We start from the raw sequence: 16,827 nt of genomic DNA, 5'->3' as shown, positions 1-16,827 counted from the left end.
ATGAGGCGGGACAGACAACCATTTGTTGATTCACAAGGACAAAAAGCACATTTTTAAAAAGAATGATAATTTACCTTGTAAAATTCTGAAAAATATGTAAACCCCGGACTTGTGACCCTAATTTTGAGCTGCACATTTTAAGAGGTGCCAGAACACTGTGCTATGTTCTGGGAAGTAACAGTGGAAATTGTGGTTTTATACCAAATGTAATTATATCAAAAGCATGAAACTTCACACGCTTATGCCCATATACAATACGCACATTTGTGGAAATTTGCTCCAAAATTGGACCATGTGTTCTGGACAAAAAGGGCAGAATTCTATCAAAAGCAGACACAAGATCCGACAGCGACAAGGCTTGGAAGAGTATCTGCTCCACAAAATATGTGATCTATGCATGTTATTGTTAGAAAGGTTGCACGTTTGTAAATATGTATTGTACTAAAAGTGGATTTTATGTTCAAAGGAACAAGGGGAGGATTCTCTGACTCATAAACCCACATCATCATGGTGACACCCTATTTTCTTCTCCAATCAAGGGAGAGATGAGACTCTAGCCAATAGCCTGGAAAGGGGGCGCACTTAGGATAATCCAGCATGCAAACCCCCTTATCATATGCATAAAAAGAGAAAGCTGAGGACATAGAAAGACACACTGATTCACCCACTATCCTGATCCTGGCGAAGCACCCTGAAGCAGATCCATCCATATTCCTTGCTCCAGATTCCAGAAACTTGGCAAGCAGAAAGACCCATTCCATTAGTTGAACCATTTTCAACTAGGGTTTGAGTTTCCAGAAACAGAAAGAATCCAACAAAATCTAAGGGGAACAAAAGAAACAGCCGGGCTGTGCTGTAACTGCCTTCCTGCTAAAAGAATTATCCAGTTCTGCTGTGCCGTGCTGTGACCAGATAGCTGTGACCAGAGCCATTGCAGACCCAGTCCAGTCCGGTGTGCCCAGCAGCCTGTCCAGTCCTGTGTGTCTAGCAGAATTCCTGTCCAGAAATCTTGACGGACCAGAAATCCTGACGGTTCTGTTCAAAACATATATAGTGAGTATCCATAGTATAGGACTGTGTCACTAGCATATGTACTACCCATAGTTTATCCCTATCTACATCCATCCGATCTTGTCTTCAGAACCTGCATTGTTAGAAATCTTTTTGAATTGCCTGAACTCTTTATATTATCCCTACTATCTCTTTCGGTAGTAGTATTGTTAAATATCTTTCTGCTCATATATTTCATCTGAAGAAGGCAAGCTCCTCGGCAGGCAGTCACCCAGATCCAGTGGCACCCTGGTCCAGTGGCTGTGCTTCCGTGTGGTATTTGCTTCTTTATAGTCAACCCCTAGTGTAAAGAAATCCTGTTTGTCTTTTGAAAGCGCATCCCTGTTTTCTCATTCTTGCGCCTATCTCAGGAAGACAACTTCCACTAAAACGTCCATAACTTTCTCATATTTTCAACTTCTGCTTGTAGCTAACATCCTCAGCTTTAAATAGAACCAAATCCATATAGTTCTCCCACGATCGCGATTACTGCGTGCAGAAAATTTTGCTGCAAATTTTGTTTTAGGAAATTTCTATCACGTGTAAAATAGCTTTCATTGCACCAGACCTCAGTTTTTAGTTTTCACATTGCTTCTTACTATCAAATCGTAGCTAGTGTTTGTCTGCATCTATATAAACTGGCTCCCATTAGAATTTAAACAATTTCAGTGATTTAAGCCACATTTAGTGTTTTACCCAATCCATTCTCCAGATAACTTTAAAAACCACTTTGACAGCCTGCCAATTAACTTTGTTTCTCTTTTGTGTTTGCTGGGGGGTGGGGAATTGGGATTGACATTTGTTTCAATTCTTCATTCCTGAAACCTGTTCTCTCTCCTCCTATCTCTTTACATTGCTTGGTGGGGGGTTGAGGAATGTGCAGGGGGAAATAGTAACCACATTGCTACTTGATTTGAAGACTCATAAAAGTATTATTTCTGTGCTGAATTGTTTTGCTCACTATTACTCCTCCTGATTAAAGAGATTGCTTAGTGTTACATCACCCCATTGTGGATTATTGTACACTATTAAACATAGTGTGATCATATTGTGAACTACATAAATAAATATTTTAACTTTGCAAACCAGCCTGATTCCTGGTTCAGTGTGACCGGGGGGTTCCAAGAGAGGGGCGTGATATGAGTGGTAGATCGTTCAGAATAAAATAACTTTTAGACACAAAATAAATAAGGAATTCAGTTGTGCATTACACGCTGGCTATTGACTTAGGTGAAGTGCCGGATTGAAATCACTTACACTACCATCTGACATCTCTGACCCCAGCTCACACAAAGAACATGGAAGTAGCACAGGGTATCCAATAACACAGACACCTGATCCAGAAGCAGGAAACATGATACATAGCTGCCAGATGAATGTCCACTCATCTCTAGACAAAGAACTACGATTCATGAAATTATTAGGAATTGAGGAACCAACATGCTTTTATAACACCACCTTGTTGTCAGTCAAATACAGAGAAATGGCACATGAATCCATGTTCACCTACTTCAATCGCATTCAAGTCTACCGGGCCACAAACGAGGTGGCAGTATCGCTGTGGCACACAAGACGCCTCTTCACAATTTCAACGTCACATGACATGGATTTCCCAGACTGTTAAGGACTGCTGTTCCCCCTCACACTTAACCACCAAGACAGCCATTCCTTCCTATGTATTTATAGACCACCATCATAGAATCCAACCTTTGCAGAAAGCTTTTCAAACGTAATTGCTAACCTAGCAGTACAACACAAACATTTAACAGTCTTCAGAGACTTAAACATTTATTTCTGGGAGCAAACTGAAAAGCTTCAGTTCCTACATGGCCAGCTTTCATTTCAAATAAATGGCCAAAGGAGTGACACACACTGCAGGACATACCCTCTGTGGAATCTTTCAAGACGAAGGCCTAATAGTCCTCACCTAATTCATGTTAAGCGATCATCTAATGATTCCTTTCACTACCTCCATGCCCATCTATCAACTCCAGACTCACAAAAGGCAGAAAGCCACCTCCAGGAGAAGCTGGAAGACTTTAAACTGGGAAGAACTTGGAAATCTTATTGAAGAGACCAAACACCACCCTAACTAACCAGAACTCTTACTACATTTAAGAATTTTAAAGACACAAGTAAACTGGATAACCAAACTCTAGACACCATAACCCCACCAAATCGCATCATTTTCTCAGGAAAAAATAATGGTTCATGCCCCACTTACAAAAAATGAAAAAAAGTCATTGAATACTTGAATAAACATGGAGAAATAACTACAACACACAAGAAAAGGTTGCCTACCAAAGATCCTCTCCTTCAAAGCAGAATCCTTAAAGAAATGTTACCATTCTGAAAAAATAAAATAAAGTAACATAAAATAAAATAACATTAAAATAAAAATAAAATAAAGAAATGTTACCATTCTGAATGAATCAATAATGCATCTCATCCAGAGAAATAACTTTACTAAATTATTAATGAGATTAGAAACCATGCTTACTGCAGCAAAGTACATTCACCTGCCAAAAAACAATTTAATGATATAACCAACCATTTCAGAAGCAGAGGTATAAACATACAGCAACTCATCAAGACTGCAATAAGGAACAGAACTGGAAGAAACATTCAAACTCTGATCAATGGCTTTCAGCCTACAACACCATTGATGAACTGCTTCAAACCAATATTCAAACCAAACTAAAAAGAGTTGGTGAAATTCATCAAGAAATCTGGCTCTCCAATTGACCCCCATACTCCTCGAACATCTACAAAGAGATTGTTACAAGGAGACCCACACCATCTACTTTTGTAAATTAATGAACTGATCTCTCAAAAGAGGAACTGTAGCAGAATATTTCAAGACTGTCTTTGTTAAGCCACTTCTAAATAAACACTTCTGGTGACCAAAAAGACACATCTACCTTTCATCCTATCTGAAACATACCTCACCAAGCCAATATTCTAGACACCTATTTAAACAGCGAACTCTTTGAACATTTAGAGTATAATAACTTAGTAGAACACTCTCAAGTTGGTTTCAGACCTTTGAGAGTGACTGAACATTCATCAGGTTGCATTTGGTATGACTTCAAAATGACTACAACATTAAACGGGCACTAATACTGGACGACATCTCAGTGTCCTTTGACAGTGTTAACCACAGTACATTAATAAGAAGGTTTAATGAAACCAGACTCTATACCACAACTATGCAATAGATAAGATTGTTCCTAATGGACTCCACAGAAATCACGTGGCTCCGTTATCATTTCAACACCATTACAAATTACCTGTGGAGTTCCCCAGGGAACACATCTCTCAATGCTCCTTCTCAACGTTTCTATCGCTCTTTTGATGAAGCTTGTAATATCTTATAGGCTCAGTTGTTGCAGCTTCATTGCTGACTCACAAATCGTATAAAAAAGACTGAAAATTGAAACTCCTGCACCACCCCCAGCAATTGCCTTATGCGAATAATTGAATGGATGAGACCCATCTACCTAAAACACAACTCAGACAAAACGGAAAGAATGATAGTCTCACTGCATGTCGCACCTGAAACACTACAGTAGAAAAGTGATACTACCATCTGTGCTCTGACAGATCATTTCATACAACTCCTTTGTACAGAGATTGCTGTCCGTCATCTCCCCGAGTCTTTCAAGAATCGACTATACAAACAGCATTTACCTACATATGCTGCACTACCTCACAAAAAAAACTTCAGGGGATCCACAGGGGCAAAAGCAGCTAGACTACTACTCAGACTCAACAGCAGGGAACACAACACTAGCTCTCTGTGCACTTCACTGGATACTAATACCAAAAAAAGGATCTAGTTCAGCGCCCTCTGCATCATCAATAGAACACTTAAAGTTCAAGGAGCAGAATAAAAAAAAAATGATATCTCATTCTACCAAAGACAGAGAGTCTATGGTTCGAGAAAAGCAGAAGATTTAGCAGAAAAAGACTCAGATGCTTTTGCCTTTTACACTATGGTGCCAAACATTCAAACACACTACCAAGGGAAATTCACACCCTACAGGACCACCTGAAATGCAAGAATCATCTAAAAATCTTGCATTTGAATGCGTAAGAGTCAGAAAGTTTAACCTACACACATTAAGCAGCAGAAATGACACTCCTCAATTATTCAAACTTTCATGCACAGACACAACATAAGAGAACGCCATACTGGTTCCCGACCATCCACATTGAGCACAACACATAACATTCAGGAACCTATAAGGACTAGAAGGCATCACACCAAGGCACTGCCAATACCACAAGAGAATGCCTCGCCTACCTCCCAGAATAGCTAAACCTCAAGAGAGGACATCTTCATGCTTTAATAACTAAACATCACAAACCTACACTTCTAACTACAACCAACATACTTAGCCCCCCCTGGTCAACACACGCCAACACCATAAGCACAAGGTGCCCCTATGGACACAGCGCCTGTGGTGCCTGCTACACATCACACCTAGAAAGCTCACAAGCACACAGAGTTCAGGGTACTTCGTATCTGCAACCTCAACACAAATCACTTCAATCTGGACTTTCCCTCTCCTCCCAACTAACCAAACCCACACACTCTTTTCCAGATGTGCCAGAGCTCCAGGTGACCATGCACATTGCACATCCTAATAACACAGCATTTGCTTTGACTAGGCACCTTTTCACGTTCAAAGCAAATCTATTGAAATAATCCTCAGCATCAGAGCATGACAATCATATTCAACCAAGTGTTACTCATGTGCTTTATGATGCTAACACAACCTTTGAAATCCAACGTTATGAAGAACACGCTTCTATCGAATTTTACTTGCAAAACGGGTAGAAATATTACAACTTTTCCATGCCCACACTGCAGCTACTGCATTATCTGTTTCATATATGAAACGGTCACCCTCACCTCATGAGGATGCACAGTGTCTGTTCATGGGAATACAGTTGCCCAACATCATGTTTAATCGCAGATCAAAGTAAAACATTGTGAGGTATGCATTAGCTGTTCTACTCTTTACCAAGCACTGGAGAATGCCTGCTCCGCGTGGTGCCATTAGGTGCCCATTGATACATTCAGACTGTTATTGTCGAGCACTAGGGCAGAGTATGCCTCATTGAATGCTTTTGTCACTGTGACATGGGCTGCCCACAGGCACCCCGTCTGTGTAAACTGGATAATGATAAATGAGGAGCATGCTTGTGTCAGCGCTTCCTACCCCCGTCATCACTCAGGGGAGTCTGGGGAGACGTCCTGCTGTGTCAGCTTCATTCTGGATTGAAAGCAAGTTACTGTAGGTCATTTTAGTGAACGGATGGGAAATGTAAATTAAGGAACATTCGTAAATGGTACTTAACGCCTTCTATTTCCAACATATTTATCAAATGTGTGTATTAATGTCCAGGAATCCAAGTTTGAAAAGAGAAGATTGCTGCACAATGCGAGGATTTCACTTCTCCTCCTCACCCCAACCTTTGTCAATTAAATCCAATTAAATTCATGTTTTTTTAACAAAGATTAAATAACAACGTGACAAAGATAACCTACGAAAGTCATTATAGTGTTCAAACTAACTGTAAATTAAAAAAAATGCAAAAAGTCCCACTGGTAACACAAATCTGTGAATTTTGTTTTTCATTCAAGATTATAGTTTTATTAAAAAAAAGCAGGAAGGCGACCACCGGCATCTGCAAGTAAGTGTGTATTCAGTCAGTGCAATGGCAGAGGACATATGCTAAAGAAGAAAACCACTGTTACCTTGCAAACAGCGTGTGTGCACACGTATGAGCTCGTGCAGGAGAGCAATGACACCTGGCACAGAGGCTTGTAAGAAAGCAGGTCGTGCCTTTGTCGAAAGGAATCCCATGTAAGCATATCATTGTCTCTGACCTGTAGAACAGGCTCTGCGGTTGTGATCAGACATTGCAGGCCAATTCCTGGACATCAACCTTTGCGTCTGATTGTGGAGTTTTAATTTCAAATATATTTAGGAACATGTGTATCACTAATTTTCTTGGCCTGTGGTGGATGAGTGCTTTATCTAAAGGTTCTGATCTAGGTAGACATTTAGGGGTTTTCAATTTCTGCTATATTGTTCTCACTTATCGATTGATTACTTCCGTAGTCGGTTTACCAGACCGTGTGAAGTTAATCATTTTATCACTTGGGTAGACAGAGGAAGGAGGTTTGAGCAGTTGATAGACTAGGTTTTCTTTGAGTGAGAGTTTAAAAATTAAAAGGATTGAGTACAGGAGGAGGTAAACATTAAAAAGAATAATCATATGGGAGATGCAGAAAAAGGAAACCGCATAGGCCATATTTTTATGGCTACTGTATACTGTACCTCAGTGGCCACCTTACATCATAGAAATGCATGCACCACTTGCTGTCAGAGTTCAGAGTATTTGTATTTGCATTTTTTTGGGTGGGGGTTTGCATTTCCATCGTGTTAGCCTAGCTACACAAAAATGGAGCACTGTGAAGGTAATTTGTGGATAACAGAAGTAGATATAAGGGGAGATTTCAGGTCATACTATCTTTGCTATCCCATACTACAGAGTAACATGATGAACATCCAGAGTCGCCTGGAGGCAGGTTTGTGATTGCATTCAGTGATTGTAGCTGAGTTGGCCGGCTTTTTGTGACAAGTAAACATACAAGTTGTACAGAAAAAATAGCAAACTTCTTTGGAAGCAGTGTTACAATCAGTGCATGTAACTCAGAGCCCCATATCAGTTTGGTGAGAGCAAATATGGGTTTATTGTTGAGAACATGTCTTGTGTTTGGCGGCAGGAGCTTGTGGGTGTTTGATTGGTGTAACTAAGTGTGCCATGGTTTTTAAGGCAAAATAAAATTCTAGCTGTACAGAACATTTCTCAGAATTCGTAGATGTAACTCATTGCAACATCGGTTTGAGGTGAGGCAAACTATTAGTATCTTAGAAAAGAAAGGTTTTAGAATTTCTCATGGGTGTAGGACATGGGGGCAGAGGGGTAACAAACCCCCCCACAATTTTAAGTGGGGGGATATAATGGCATTGATCTCCCCCAGTATATGTCTGTGTTGTGCACAGTGCACTGTGTCTCTGCCACTTCTGCAGTTGCATGCAGCATGCAAATATACTTCTGTAGGCTGTGCACTGCTGAGAAGTGACTTTGCACTGCCAAAACAAACCCGGATTCATGGAACTGTGCAAAGTGCATTTTTGGTGTGCAAAGTCAGTGTAAAGTCATTTTTGCTGTACAAAATGACTTTGCACTGCAACAATACACTTTTCAGCAGTGCAAACTTGCAGTCACTTTAACTGTGCCAAAAATTCCAAATATCGGGCCCAAGAATGTTTCTTTACATGACATTGGTGACGACCCCTGAGGTCTCTCTTGCTACCCCTGTGGTCTCCCTTGCTACCCCTAAGATAATCTCCCCAAAAAAATGTTTAAACATTTTTTATTTTTTTTTAAATTGAGGCTCATGGGGTGTGGCCAGCAGCATGTGGCTCTTTGTCTCTGTAGTGGCTGGTTGTCTGATAGCTATAGCCAGTATGATAGCTCAGTGGGTTGAGCAATCGCTGCTGCAATGTGTGTGTGACCTCCAGGTTGCAGGTTCGACTCAGCCTTTCATCCTGCTGAGGTTGAAAATTGAGTGCCAACACAGGTTGGGTAATATTGTATGTGTATTTGTTCTATATGAAGCGCTTAAACATAAGTTCTATGTAATAACGCATCATTATTGTTTGGCCTTGCATTCCGAGAGATTTAGTACTATGGGCCTATAGGCACCGATATTAACGATACATATGGTGATCCATTCTTGTTTGAAATGTATATCACTTTAAAGTGATATCATAACCATATGTTTCGTAGTGTGCTTAAAAACAATGCTATGTGATACCACTTCCTGTTTTGTCGAGGGGTGAAAGCTTGTGTTCCATCGCTTCCTGTGATGTCACTTCTGGGTGGGGTCAAATGACATCATGTCCTGTGATGTCATCAGAGGTCAAGCATCACGTGACGTCACTTCGCTACCCCCTGGCATTTTGGTGAAATTACATCCCTGAAGTAATCATAGGAAACCTTTGCCACAACATTTCAACTTTGTATTTATTGAAAGCTCCTTCGCAACACAACACTTGCATTGGTGTGTTTACAACAACAGGGCCTTTTCAGCTCCTGCATTTGTGCATCACTAATCCAATGCTTTGCTGGATTCATGGTGTCATGGGAACATAGCTATTTATGTATGTATGTATTGGGTATTTAAAAAGCACCTGGACAGAAAATGGTGTTTCAAGGTGCCACAAGACAAATAAGGGGGCAGAGGATAGGGAAGAAAACACCAACGACAGTCCTACTAGGCCTTGCTGTTAACAATATAGCAGCTGGAAGCTGCTGCCTGTCAGACATCAGTGGGGTAATAAGTCAGTAGCGCCTGACCCATATTCACATATCCTGATTCCTTCTCTTAAAATATCTCGGTGAAGCAACTGCACATGCACATGTTTGGGCAACCAGTAAGGCTCGAAATAGAGAAGTATCCAAAGTGACCTTCACTATAAATTCCACTCAGCCTCTTGGAACCTCACCAGTCCGGAACCCAGGGTCTTTAGGTCCTTTAATCACTGCGTACTCAGTTGAAGTTCTGTCCCATTCAGCCGCAGTACGGCCCAGAATGCTGCAAAACATGTTCGCCTACACCAGCCTACGCCACAGCTCCCACTGATTGTAGGCACACAGCTGAGAAATAGATGTTGCGGCTGCTATTGGTGTAATCAAAATGTGGTAACCAGGTTCGTGCTCAGCCACTCAATTTATAAGCACTATGAGTGTCCTTCACTGAAGTCCTGGTCAAAACAAACATTGGAAAAGCCTGCAGTTTTGGCTTCTGTACAAGTATTAGGCATTTGCCAAGCACTGCTGTTAGATGCCCAGGTACTCACACCACAAGTGACTTTGCTGACACAAAAGCCCAAACTGTTGGCATTGCCAATGCGTGTTCTTTTTCAAATCAATTAGGATAAAATCAATAGAAGAAGATATTGTGTGAGTACATGTAGTCTATTGGTGAAAGTAAGATGCAAGCACTTAGACGTGGGACTTCAAAAATAAGTTCTTGATGGTAGCATAAACATCTGCAAAGAAGCTTTATATATTGTGGGATAGTGTATGCAGGTATAGGGAAACCTGAGGCTGAACAGGGCAGTTCCTGTATATGGGGAACCCTCGGTGCCCTACTTTACATGACGCTAATGCAGGTTTTGGCTAATGGGTGGGCTGATGCATTCTACTCACAGGTGTGGGCAACAAGAGGCCTGTAGTGTAGGAAGTTGCATTATCCTGGACCTTGGGTCTTGGTTGAATTGAGTCCGCTAGCACAAGAGCCGAGATTGAAACCAGCTGCAGTGGTTCAACCACTGCGGTTTGGTGGTGCTCAGGCACCTCAAAGAGGAAGGGAACTTTTATTTGTATATGGGAGCACAGCTTTTTGTTATTTTGTGGACATAGAATACCCTATAGGGTCGGGACTCTGCATTTGACACCCTTCTAGGAAGTACTTGGAATGAGGGAGCCATATGATCTCAAGCAATGACAAAAACACACACCTCCTCTTCGTACACATATTTGAGTCAAAAAAGCCCCTGCATGGCAAGCCTCAGCCTCATCTCCCAGCAACCATCAATCCCAGACTCCCATGACCTTTTGTGGAGATTGGTGCAATCAATTCACTCTTTCATGGATCACCTCCTTCTTGTCCCCATCACTTGCACTCACCATTTGCACCACATCCATCAGGCAGCGATTAACAGTTTCCACCACCCCATTACTTTGGGGGATGTACAGCATTGTCCTCCTGTGTTTCATACAATTTAGTACCTGGCGAGGGACAATCAGAATGAAAGGACCATTCTGATTGGCCCTCGCCAGGGCATTACCCGACCGGGAATCCCCGGATTCATGCCTTTGACCCTGGTGGGAGCGTGTCAGCCCCTCAGCCAATAAAGAGGCTCGAAGCAGGGCCATCTCTGCTCCGAGCCTCCACACGGCTGGAGGCCGCCTTCGTCCCCCGCCGGTGATTCGGGTATTTATTTTTTGTCCTCCCCTCTGCCCACCCTCCCGCCCCCAGTTACCTTCTGCCTGCTTTGTCCCCGGTGGGGGATGATGGCAGCCTCCAGCCGTGTGGAGACTCGAATCGGGGACACTTATGTTCCCAGTGCGTCCGTTACAGATGGCTGCCATGGAAAAGGAAAACGGACTCTGTTTTCCCTCTCCCGGCAGCCATTTTCTAGGTCGGTTCATTTTTTTTCTGTCTTGCTTTTAGTGCTCCGGTCACGCAGATCTTACGGGCCGGGGTACTAATTGCTATATGCCCCTCGTGGCGGGGGCATTACCGACTCTGGTTATAGGCCCAAGCGAATGGAGGGCCTTAACAAAGGCCCCAGGCCATTGCCTGAGTCGATAATGCCCCCGGCGCTCAGGGCATGTTGCTTAATTGTCCAAGATACCTTTCTACCTCCTTAGTCACAAACTGTGGACCGTTGTCACACAGTGCACTGGCTGGCTGGGTTGCGCTGTCACCGAAAACACACAGAGCTCTCACTCCAACAGCCCGTTGCATGCCCTGTTCCGCTATACAGGAAAAAGGGCTTTTTAATGCTTCTGCATGGCCTGGTGCCACACCCAATAGACACTGTGCCAGGTGAGGGGATGCCTTCAGTCCTACCCCAACAGTTTGATCCTAACTGCAGTACATGCTGTTAATGGTCTCTGGTATTCACTAAGCCATGCTTATAGCACGGAGGGCCTGATTTAAAAAAAATGTTGTAACATTGGGTGTCTGTCTTAAGCCACCTCTCCAATATTTACATCACACATTAGATTAAAGCACTCCTTTAGGGGATATGGATTTGTGAACAAATGCTCATGATCATCACTCACTACAAAATCATTGGCAGATCATTTTACTCTGTGGTTTCTGTCTGCAGCAAAGTCCCTGTTAAGAGGGTTGTAAAGCTTGTGATATTTGTGGACAAGGAATAGTGGGTGGACACCCAATCTTTTTGGGACCAGCTATGCTCAGGCCATGAAGCCTTTTCACCTGGGAAGCGGTAACATTTTTATGTGAACTGAGCCTTCTGAAGTGAGACAATAAATTGAAGGATTGTATACTCTGCAATGCATTTCATTTTCTTAATTTTCTTTTCTTCTTTACTCTTGTTTTATAGAGTGATGATATGTGTAATTTAATACGTACTGCTATTTTAATTTTAATTTTGTTAAAAGTCGAGTTCTTTAACTAAAACACTATAAATAAAAAAAAAGTAAAGTCCCCAAGGTGTCCCCTGTCCCGCCCAGATTTGATGTGTCTCCTACGCCCCTGATTTCCTTTAGGCAGGAAATTGCATTCTGGGATCCATTGTTGCTCTAATAGTTTGCCATTGTTTTGAGATAAGGAAAAAACAGTAACATATACACAAATCTTGGAATTCTTATGAGGCAGGAGGAGATTATATTCAGTGGCTTTCACTCATTATGTGTATTTTTGTGACGAGGCAAAATACTAGGAGCACTTAGAAGCATTCTTACAGTTCTTGTGAGACTAGGGTGGCACAAGAAGAGACAAAATACTAATAGCTACTAGAAAACATCTTAGAATACTTTGGAGACAGGAGGTCATGTTCGGGGGCTGTAACCAGTGGTCGAAGTGGGCGGGAGCAGTGCTCCTCTACTTATTTTAATTAGGTTTGACCGTTCCTATACTTTTATTTAAAAAAGAAACCGTTCCGGAACGGTTTCGTTTTAAAATAAAAGTGTAGGAAGAAGTTGAAGCTTGCACTTTCAGTGCACTGCACAGGACGTTCCTTAAAGAGCAGGCACATGTTTTTAGGGGGTTTTATTGTGCATGGAAGAGGGTGCTGCGATGGGGTCTGTGGGGAACGGTGCAGGCCAGTAGGTAACATAGCTCCACTACTTCTTTTCGTACACTTCGACCACTGGCTGTAACCCACAGCATACAACACAATGCACCTTCTTGTGTCTATGGAGAAGAGTTATTTCAAGTACCAATTTGTTACGATCACTAAAAGTGCCAGAGTGAGAGGGAGCCATGTGGAGGAAGTTCATTCCCACTGTCTCATGGGCAGAAGGAACACTGTTGTTTCAGATTGCATATACCGATAAATGATGAGAAACAACACACAATGCAGAGGTGCAGATTAGGGAACGAGGCAGGGTTTCCGCTCAACCACTGCCACCCCCCACATCTATGGTGAATACGCGTGGGATTAATTATGAGGATTACAAGTACATTTAAAGTGACCCATCCAAGTCCAGTAATTCACATATTAATTTGGAAACCAGTGATTGTGAGGAGGGAATACAGGGGGACAATTCCACCACGGGAGAGAAGAAGAGAAGTATTATTCACCCGTTTTCAAGGTATTTCAAAGATAGCCTGCCAGATTCACCACTACCACCTTTGGGGCAAGATGTGACAAAGTGTGCATGGTCTTCATACTACAGGTCAAAGAATGACAACATCTCACCACCTGCACACTGTACAATCACCTCTGTGCCAGAGAAATACTGGATCCAAGATGGGTACCACATGTTTGCAGTGGCATAAAGGGCTATAGTGCATCTCTCTCACAATTAGCTAGTCTGCATACTAACCCAGTCCTTAGTGTCACAATAGAAAATGTCATTGTAAGGATGTAGCTAGCTCATGTGATTGCCTTAAATAGTGAACGACTGTTACAATAGCAGATACCATGAAAAAGTTTGCTGCTGCTGTTCAGTTCTTGAGTCTTGCTTCTGATATTTTCCAGCCAGAGTAATGCCCAGAGATCCATCCAACTTCAAATAGAACAGACATTCTCTCTAGTTTCTATTTCAGCTCTTCCTGTGAAACCAGAGTAGCAAACATGAGCATTGCTTGCCTTCTCCACTCCCTGTTATGCCATAGCCGGGAAACAAGCATTATTGAGTACCCACCACAATGCCATTAAACCTGAAGCACATATCATGGTTCTGTGGAGCATTTTTCAAAGCATGCGTTGGTCCCTTAGTCTCAGGCAATATTATTTAATTTTAACTTTCAATGGGTTGCAACTGCAAGTATTTTCCAACGTGCATGTTCATGCTCTATGGAATGAACTGCTTTATTGTGTGTTTTCAAAATAACACACATTTCAACTGTATCATTAGAAAACACACCATCATCCCCACTGAGGTTCAATGACATCATGGCAAATGTGCAGAAACAAACAACAGTGTTGTTAAAACAGTTGTACTAGGTGATCTCTTCTGCAATATCATCTCACATCTGCTACATTATAGCATCAGCTTTATCCAGTTAGCATTATATTCATTGGTGGTTGGATATATTTTGGATCTGTGTGACCACCTCAGTCAATTGGAGGGCTACTCCTGCATTATTCGGGCACGATCCATCCAGGCCAGTGGCTGAGGGCAGTCACTCCACCTGCCCTTGTCCAACTCTCTTGCCAATGAACAGTCAGTCACCTACAAGTGGGTAAGATGTTAGTGGATCACAATCTTCTACAGGGAATAATCAACTGCCATAGACTTAAGATCTAACCAACTCACAACCATTTTGTAATGCAGGCAGTATATGACAGCAGGACACATCAGTTGGTCCCACAGTGCCAGACCAAAGAGTGCCAACTGTTGTATGTCAGAATCAGGAGACATGACAAGGAGGTATGATTTCCAAACGTTTTATTCTCTCTTCGAATTCAACAGACCTAATTGTTCCCCAAGTCTGTGATGCTAAACCCTACTCATACAAATGAAGATCAAAAGGTGTGCTCATCAGAGTGTCAAGATGAAATGAAGTCCTCTGTCCAGAAAGCCTATTCCAACCCACTTCCTCTCCCTAGCGCTCAAAAGAAAATACATAAAACAGGCAAGACGTACTTTAGGCCTTGCGCAAGGGAAATGGATGGCTGCTCGCTTCTGACTCACTTCGTTGTCTCTTTATCGTAGTCCCTTGTCTATGTTGACAATCCAAGACCATGTAGTTTGTGTACGGCTAGAGTACCATCACAGGGTTCCATCTGGGTCTCTCTGGTTCGCCTTGAAAGTGGAGTGTCTCAAAGCCCTTCTTACTTCACGGAGACCTTTGTATTTCCCTTGTCCACAGTTTGGTGTTCTATCAGTCTCTTGCTCCCCCAATCTGAGGTTCTCTCTTAATAATTTCCCATTCTGGTCCCCTCAGTTCTTTTCCTCACATGGGACTTCTCTCCCTGTCTTTTTTACACACTCTGGGACTTTTGCTGTTTCCCTCCCTGCTCTGCAGATTATCTGCTCTTTTCCCCCCTCTTGTTTTATTACTTTCTCCCTCCCCACTTGGTGGCTTCTCTATTACTTTCCCACACCAGTGCTTCTCTTGGGTACTGTCCCCACTCTGAAGCTTGTCTGCTCGTCTCCAGAACTGGTTCCTTTCAATTAAAATGTTCTACCCACTCCAGGGTTTCTCTGCATCTTCCCAACACTGGGGCTTCCTTCAGTTTCTCTCCCTACACTGAGGCTTCTCTGTCTCTACCCTACACCAGGGTTTCTTTTGATTTCTCTCCGCGCTCTGTGGATTTTCAGTTTCTTCTCACCACAGGGGCTTCCTTCCATTTCTCTCCCCACTCTGATGCTTCTCTATTTCTCCCACACACCGGGGCTGCCTCCTCTGGCCTTGCTGCCAGCCTTCTGTTCCTAATTAGCCACCATGTAACTAAACATGTTGAGCAGTGATCCCAAGGTAGGCTGCGTAGGCTACCACAGTGGTGTGCTTCCCACTTGCTCAGTGCAGGAGTTTGTGAGTGGCTCCTACTCTGTGATCTGCCTCGGCCTGCAGAGGTACTCTGTTTCTGCTTGGGCTGCCACACTCTACAGCTCTGGTTGTGCACCTGCGAGGCCTTTTTGCAGTCTCTCAGTGTTGACCTTTGGGTGTGACACCACATCTGGCATTGAATCTCTCTGATCACCTGCATGTCTCCTCTACCAATTAAGCTCCACGGGCTGCACGGATACTCCTCCCTGATTGGCTTTCCACATGACGTTAATTCAGGAGTCTAGTTTTCCCTCTGTTCCGCTGTCTACCATGAGGAGAATGGAATGCAGTTTGGGGTCAGAAGACTAACCAGCAATTGTTATAAAGATCGTGCACATCTTGTGTACGCCATAAAGGTGTTAGTCTCTGGGGGGTGGTACTTTAAGTCATTCTCTGGGTTCACTTTGTCCCCTAAGGGGGAGTCACCTACAGAGGGATACCGCTTATCCTGTCCCCTAGGGAGTAAGCATAGCAGGCTCACCTGCCTAGTCCCAAAATCGGTGTCTCCACCTTGGGGAGAGGTGACAAACTGCGTGGATATATCGCGCAACCCACAACATTATCAGAACCAACTGCAACCTGCATTGGAGGTGGTTGGAACAACACAACCATACTGATGCCTTTGGTGCTGTATGCACAGTGGGCAACGGTTCTTGTGTATGCCCAGAGGGTGATGGGACTAATTGCTATTGGAGCAGTGTGACTGGCCTGTTTGGAATGGACCTACATATATTTCATCTTTGCTTTCTCCCCATTGGAGAGTAGTGTGGGAAAGGGGTCACTGGAGGCTAATTTATTCACCTTGGGACAATTCAGATGATGCCTCCTCTGGAATGTGCTTGTGAATTGTGGTGGTCCTTAAGGGGAAATTCTTGATTTGTATTCCCATCTTGACTGACTTTTACATTGGTAGCAAATCAAAATGCCTT

Source organism: Ambystoma mexicanum, chromosome 1q, assembly GCF_040938575.1.
Source record: "Ambystoma mexicanum isolate Mex_15411 chromosome 1q, UKY_AmexF1_1, whole genome shotgun sequence".
NCBI lineage: Eukaryota > Metazoa > Chordata > Amphibia > Caudata > Ambystomatidae > Ambystoma > Ambystoma mexicanum.
This window is presented reverse-complemented; position numbering follows the sequence as displayed.